Here is an 8,076-nt window from a genome sequence, read left to right as displayed (position 1 = left end):
GACCCAAGTAGCATGCTATGATTGAATTTATTTCTTACGCTATGTTGTTATTCCAAAGTTAATAATGTCCTCATTTTCTTTTAGCATCTGACTGGGTCTTGCCACATTCTCTAATAACTCTGTTAAAGGAACTTAGAATTTTCTTCTTTTTTTAATGTTTATTTTTGAGAGAGAGAGAGCGAGCGCGCGTGTGCGCATGAGTGGGGGAGGGGCAGAGAGAGAGGGAGACACAGACTCTGAAGCAGGTTCCAGGCTCTGAGCTGTCAGCACAGAGCATGACACGTTGCTCGAACCCATGAACTGTGATATCATGACCTGAGCCAAGGTTGGATGCTTAACCCAGGTGCCCCAGAACTTACAATTTTCTATATAATACCAGGTAATTCCTCACCCCTGGAGATACTTCTACAGCCCTCTGTCCTCCAATGTGGAAGTTTTCAAAGTATGTTTCTCAGCTGTCATCCAGACATTTCTTGCCTTTATCCAGAAATTTGTTTCTTAGATTCTTTGTTTTCCTCTCAGTTTTCTTTTTTGCTGTAGTGAAGCATGGAGTGTGTAGGAAGTACATTTTGTGAGGATCCACAGGTGTTTACCCTCATATTTGTTGCATTAATCTAGCAATATAATTCTCTCTTTAAAATTTTTTAAGCCAACGTGGGGGCTCAAACTGATGACCCCAAGATTAAGAGTTGTGTGCTCTACCAACTGAGCCAGCCAGGCACCCTAGTAAGATAATTCTTGATTGAAGATCATTTCACTTAATTCCCCTGGAGCCTCTTAATTGTTTATAAGGCCCTAGGGGAAGCAAACAGATTTGAGTTTCATTTGTCCAACAAGGAGGGTGATTTTCTTTTAAAGCAAATATTAAATTCAAGAGTAAAAAATCCAAAATAACACTCTCTTTAAGATGGACTATGAATATCTGATTTAAAACGTGTCTAGGGGCGCCTGGGTGGCTCAGTCGGTTAAACATCCGACTTCAGCTCAGGTCATGATCTCGCGGTCCGTGAGTTTGAGCCCCGCGTTGGGCTCTGTGCTGACTGCTCAGAGCCTGGAGCCTGTCGGATTCTGTGTCTCCCTCTCTCTCTGACCCTCCCCCATTCATGCTCTGTCTCTCTCTGTCTCAAAAATAAATAAATGTTAAAAAAAATTTTTTTAAATGAATAAACTTTAAAAATAAATAAATAAATAAATAAATAAATAAATAAATAAATAAATAAAACGTGTCTAAAGGGGGAGCGCCTGGGTGGCTCAGTTGCTGAGCATCCGACTTCAGCTCAGGTCATGATCTTACATTTTGTGAGTTCGAGCCCTGCATCGGGCTCTGTGCTGACAGCTCAGAGCCTGGAGGCTGCTTCAGATTCTGTGTCTCCCTCTCCCTCTGTTCCTCCCCCACTCACACTCTGTCTCTCTCTCAAAAGTAAACATTAAAAAAATTTTTTTAAAAAGGTGTCTAAAGGGTCACCAGAATTTAAAATAACAGATTATGTAGTAAATACATTTTGTATTTTGTTTATAAAATGTTTTAAGGGCCGATTCTATTAGGAATTGAATAACCAAGTCATCTTTTTCAGCCCTTTTCTCAAGTGTTTTAATCATCCATCAGACCAAAATTACAGTGTTTCTGTGCTGAGATCTTGAAGTATAATATGGAAAAGGTGGGATCTGCCCATTAGCCCCTGACTTTGTGCTGCTTGTGACACCTCTGAGTAGTGGTTCTTAATCTGTATCGTTAGAGTGTCATGATCAGGTATGAAGTACATCATGAATAAATTCTTGTTAATGACTAAAATAACTGCTCTTAAATTTGAGACCATTTAAATTTTTCTACAGAAATATTCTCAGTTGAATTCAGAGATGCTTTTCTGGATCGACAGTGAAGTTCTAGCCTTAACTACAGTAGGAACAACACACGGGGGTAGGCAAGCTAGCTTAGTGCTTGGGTTGTCCTTTCATGTTTCTGTTTTTTCTCAACAGGAACATTTTTTAAAAAGAAGGCAAAGATACTGGGAAAAAGTGAATATAGCTGTATAGTTCCTGTGAAGAAGAAAAAAATTCGTCAACAATGATAGGATTACTGGGTCAAATGTAGACAAAGTGATAAAGCAGGTGAAATGATATTTTCAATATGCTAAAATGCATAACTATTAGGTATTTCTCTTTTTAACAAAGCTTAATGTGATATTGTTATTAATAATAAGTACATATGTTTTTTTATTCATGGTTCCGGACTCACAGCTCCCAAAAACCGTTGGAACTTCCTAAGTAATGAGAACTTAAAGGTGTCTTTTATGTTAATGAGATGGTTTTGGAAAACATGTAAGGATGGCATCTGGTTACCTTTGGAGCCAATCCTGTGATGGGAAGGTTGGAACTTTAAGTCTCCACCCCACCCCCAACCTTTGGGGAGGGGAGAGAGAGGAGAATGGCCACTGATTCAATCAATCGTGCTTATGTAATAAAGCCTCTATAAAACCCCACAAGGACAGGGTTTGGAGAGCTCTGGGTTAATAAACAGGTGGAGATTGGGGAGAGTGACCCACCTGGAGAGGGCTTGCAAGGTCCTTTCCCCGTACTTTTCCCTATACATCTCTTCCATCTGGCTGCTTCTGAGTTCATAGCCTTTTATAATGAACTTGCAGTAAGTAAAATGTTTCTCTGGGTTCTGTGAGTCACTCTAGCAAATTAATTGAATGGAGAAGAGTGTCCTGGGAATTTAAGATTTATAGCCAGACGTCAGAAGAGCAGGTAACAGCCTGTATGGGTCTGAAGTGTGTTGTGAGGGGAGAGGAGGTAACAGTCTTGAAGGACTGACCCCTTAGCCCGTGGGATCTGATGCTATGTATCTCCAGGTAAATAATGTCAGAGTTGAGTTGAATTGTTGGTGTCAGAGCACTGCTTATTCTATGTGTAAAGATTACCTCTGCCAATACACATTGAAATTGGGTCCAGGAACCCAAAATACTTAGTTACCAGTGCTATCTAGTCACCTAATAAGAGTGTCTGAACTGGAGAGCTAGAAAAGTCAACTTATTTTTATAAAGTAGTAATTTTTTCAATTAACATATTAAAAATACAATGTACTACAAAATATAGTATTCAATATTTTAAAACTTTGATATTAGTCATATTACCTTAAGAAATATCTTAACGAAAGGATCTCCTATCTTTGTACTACAATTCTTTTGTGAGCGGTGCCCTCATAACACCACCCCAGATATCCTTAACACTACTTGCTTTATTTTTTCTATAATAACTTAGGGAAGAGGGCATGGCACCATGTATACACATGTGATTGTAATCCGTTTTGCAGTTTGGGGAAAAGAAAATGTTGACAACCCCTGCTTTAGAGGGTAGCTGCTAGCTTTGTTGGGGATAAAGGTAGAGTACATGTGCTTTTGAACTCTGAAGTTTGCCAGACTCAACAACAGTGTTTCAGAAAATTGCTGTTTTTTATGAACACTTCAAAAAGAAGTATTTGTAGTTGAGTTTGGGGAGGATTCTGTATTACCTACATTTTCGAAGCCCCACAGCCATTTCTCATTCCCCACAAGTATGTAAATTGAAGCTAGAAGTCATTAAAGAACAGCCAAGTTTCAAAAGTAAAAAGATTTCCTGTTTTCTGTTTATGCATAGAGTTAAGATATTATATTTTATGTCTTTGCCTTTAGTAAGGCAAGTTGGCTGTGATTTGACAGGTTTAATTAATAGATTTTCATGAATGGAGAGAATGAATAGTTTGTATTGTTTAAAATGTTATAAAAATATGTCATTGTGCTGTAACTTTTCTTAAGAATTCTTAGTTTAGATGTAAATGAGAAAGTACAGTAATTTGGTGTAACTCTATATAATTTCAGATCCAGAACTAAGTAGGAATAAAGGCAAAGGATTGGGTGTCTGGAATGAGCTTAGGAACTGATTTCTCATATGGACCTAGATTGGTGGCCTCTGAACATTTAATCATATATCCTTGTCAGTAAAAGAATTTTGTGTCTACCTATAAATGTATGTTTATAAACCATGTAGATTTATTACTGTACATTATAAAATATACACAGGAAAAAAACCCAAAATGTAAAGGATGGTGAAGATAAAATATTGTAAAATCTTTGCCATTAAAGGGCTTCATTAGCTAATATTTCAAGACATAAGGTTTATCAATAATATTGAATATGAATCCATTTGAAGTACTTTTTTTTTAATTTTACTTTTTTTTAAATTTACATCCAAATTAGCATATAGTGCAACAATGATTTCAGGAGTAGATTCCTTAGTGCCCCTTACCCATTTAGCCCATCCCCCCTCCCACAACCCCTCCAGTAACCCTCAGTTTGTTCTCCATATTTGTGAGTCTCTTCTGTTTTGTCCTCCTCCCTGTTTTTATATTATTTTTGTTTCCCTTCCCTTGTGTTCATATTTTTTGTCTCTTAAAGTCCTCATATGAGGGAAGTCATATGATTTTTGTCTTTCTCTGACTAATTTCACTTAGCATAATACCCTCCAGTTCCATCCACATAGTTGCAAATGGCAAGATTTCATTCTTTTTGATTGCTGAGTAATACTCCATTGTATATATATACCACATCTTTTTTATCCATTCATCCATTGATGGACATTTGGGCTCTTTCCATACTTTGGCTATTGTTGATAGTGCTGCTATAAACATTGGGGTGCATGTGTCCCTTCGAAACAACACACCTGTGTCCCGTGGATAAATGCCTAGTAGTGCAATTGCTGGATCGTAGGGTAGTTCTATTTTTAATTTTTTTGAGGAACCTCCATACTGTTTTCCAGAGTGGCTGCACCAGCTTGCATTCCCACCAACAATGCCAAAGAGATCCTCTTTCTCTGCATCCTCGCCAACATCTGTTGTTGCCTGAGTTATTAATGTTAGCCATTCTGACAGGTGTGAGGTGGTATCTCATTGTGGTTTTGATCTGTATTTCCCTGATGATGAGTGATGTTGGGTATTTTATCATGTGTCAGTTGGCCATCTGGATGTCTTCTTTGGAGAAGTGTCTATTCATGTCTTTTGTCCATTTCTTCACTGGATTATTTGTTTTTTGGGTGTTGACTTTGATAAGTTCTTTATAGATTTTGGATACTAACCCTTTATCTGATATGTCATTTGCAAATATTTTCTCCCATTCGTTAGTTGCCTTTTAGTTTTTGCTGATTGTTTCCTTCTCTGTACAGAAGATTTTTATTTTGATGAGGTCCCAGTAGTTCATTTTTGCTTTTGTTTCCCTTGCCTCCAGAGACGTGTTGAGTAAGAAGTTGTGAAGTACTTTTTTTTTTTTTGGATACAGTATACTTTATTGATGGTACATGATAAGGTAGGGCTCCTCAAGGCCCTCCCCTTCTTCAGGGGGTCTGGGATGGAAACTGGAGGTCAGGATATTCTCAAGTGTGTTGGGTACTGAACTGGGACAAGGAATCCCCAGCAGCTGAGGGCCTCTCTCTTCTTCTTCCTCTTGCTGGGGCTGGTGATCCAGGGGGCTTTTACTCCTTGGAGGCCATGTGGACCATAAGATCCACCACCTGGTTGCTGTAGCCAAATTCATTGTCATACCAGGAAATGAGCTTGACAAAGTGGTCACTGAACACAATGTCAGCCCCAGCATCGAAGGTGGAAGAGTGGGTGTCACTGTTAAAGTCGCAGGAGATGACCTGGTCCTCAGCATAGCCCAGGATGCCCTTGAGGGGGCCCTCTGATGCCTGCTTCACCACCTTCTTGATGTCTTCGTATTTGGCAGCTGTCTCCAGGAAGCAGGTCAGATCCACGATGGACACATTGGGGGTGGGGACACAGAAGACCATGCCAGTGAGCTTCCCATTCAGCTCAGGGATGACCTTGCCCACAGCCTTGGCAGCACCAGTAGAAACAGGAATGATGTTCTGGGCAGCCCCTCGGCCATCACGCCACAGCTTCCCAGAGGGGCCATCCATGTCTTCTGGGTGGCAGTGATGACCTGGACTGTGGTCATGAGTCCCTCCGCGATGCCACAGTGTTCATGGATGACCTTGGCCAGAGGGGCCAGGCAGGTGGTGGCGCAGGAGGCATTGCTGACAATCTTGAGGGAGTTGTCATACTGCTCATGGTTCACGCCCATCACAAACATGGGGGCATCAGCAGAAGGGGCAGAGATGATGACCCTCTTGGCCCCACCCCTCAAGTGAGCCCCAGCCTTCTCAATGGAGGCGAAGACCCCAGTGGACGCCACAACATACTCAGCACCAGCATCACCCCATTTGATGTTGGCGGGATCTCGCTCCTGAAAGATGGTGATGGGCTTTCCATGGATGACACGTTTCCCATTCTCAGCCTTGACTGTGCCATGGAATTTGCTTTGGGTGGAATCATACTGGAACATGTAGACCATGTAGTTGAGGTCAATGAAGGGGTCATTGATGATGACAATGCCCACTTTGCCAGAGTTAAAAGCAGCCCTGGTGACCAGGCACCCCAATACGGCCAAATCCGTTGACTCCAACCTTCACCATCGTGTCTTGGGGACGCGGCTGGCACTGCACCAGAAGATGCGGCTGTCTGTCGAATGGGGAGGAGCAGAGAGCCGTGAAGTACTTTTTACGATTGCATTTTTTGTGAGAACTTACTAGATCATTGATTTTCCTTTATAATATTTATGACAATGTATAGGGGGAAAAAAGAGTATACTAAGAGTAGGTTGTGTTAATACATATTTGTCAAATATGTGAAAATGAAGTCAAGTCTATTAGAAAGGATAGCTAGCCATAGCCTCTCATCCAGTTTCCAGACCTAAACCAGTTCAGAGGCCCAGAGCCCTTCAATTTAAGGGGAGGCTGGGTTCTCTTGAGGAAGGTCCCTGAAGCATTGCTGTAAATTTCCCTGTGGCCATTTTCTAGAGTGAATGTGCATTGGGAAATAGAAACACCCAGACTTTTGGGGGATTATTAGATACTGGTTCTCAACTGATGCTAACTGCTAGGGACCCATATGTTGCTGGTCTGACATTCAAAGTGGAGATTTATGGTGGTCAGGTGATAAGTTGAGTTATAGGCTCAGTTTGAATCACAGTGGGCTCAGTGGGCCCATGAGCCCTCCCATGTTTTTCCCCCAGTTCCAGAATGTATTATTGTTAAAAACATATTAGGCAACAATATTAGCTCCCTACTTATGGACTAAGGTTCATTAGGTTATGAAGAGTCAAGGGGAAGCTATTGGAATTCCTCCTCTCTACCAGGATGGTAAACCAAAAGAATAGGATGTGTTGGATTACAGAGACTACAATCATCATTAAACATTTGATTGATGCAGAAGTGTTGGTTCCTATTACATCTCAATTTAACTCATCTATTTGGTCTGTGCAGAGGCAGATGGACTTTAAAGCATGACTACATTATTTTAATTGTTGATCAGAAGGTGACTCATTTGAAGCAGCCCTTCCAGATGTATTTCCTTTGCTGGAACAAATCCACACAGCTCCTTAAACGTATATGGAAAATGCACCCCCCCACCACCATTTTTAGTGATTTGCTAGGACCACCAAAAGCAGTTTGTTTTTCCCTGACAGAGTCCACAGCACGACTTCACCATCTTGCTTCATGCTACGTCAGCTTACCTGCTCTTAGCCATAATATAGTCTACAGAGATCTTGATCATCTTGACATTGCATAAAACATCACACTGACCCATGACATTGATGGAATTATGCAAATTGAATTTGATGAACAGGATGTAGCAAGTACTACAAATATCTTTGTGAAGCTTTATGAACCAGAGGGTGGGAAGATAGACCCTATGAAAATTCAGGGGTCTGCCACCTTAGTAAAATTTCTGAGAGTCCAGTGATCTTTAGCATGTCAAAATAACCTCTTAGCGACACATTGCCACACCACAACCATGTATCACTCAACAAACAAACAAACAAACAAACAAAACAGTACATGGTGGGGGCGGTGCAGGGCACAAAAGCTTGGTAGGCTATTTTGAGTATTGGAGGCAAAGCATGCCACATTTTAATATGTTACTTTGACCCAATTACTAAGTAACCCATAGCACTGAGAGTTTGAATGGAAACTAGAGCAAAATAA

General features: G+C 40.7%; 1 pseudogene; it reads right to left on the bottom strand.

Annotated features, from left to right (window-relative positions):
- Positions 1-5,288: 5,288 nt before the first annotated feature.
- LOC106975539 (glyceraldehyde-3-phosphate dehydrogenase-like) lies at positions 5,289-6,519 on the bottom strand (annotated as a pseudogene).
- Positions 6,520-8,076: the final 1,557 nt, after the last annotated feature.

Source organism: Acinonyx jubatus, chromosome F2, assembly GCF_027475565.1.
Source record: "Acinonyx jubatus isolate Ajub_Pintada_27869175 chromosome F2, VMU_Ajub_asm_v1.0, whole genome shotgun sequence".
Classification (NCBI taxonomy): Eukaryota; Metazoa; Chordata; class Mammalia; order Carnivora; family Felidae; genus Acinonyx; species Acinonyx jubatus.
Note: the sequence above shows the minus strand (reverse complement) of the source record. Positions and strands in the feature narration are given on the sequence as shown.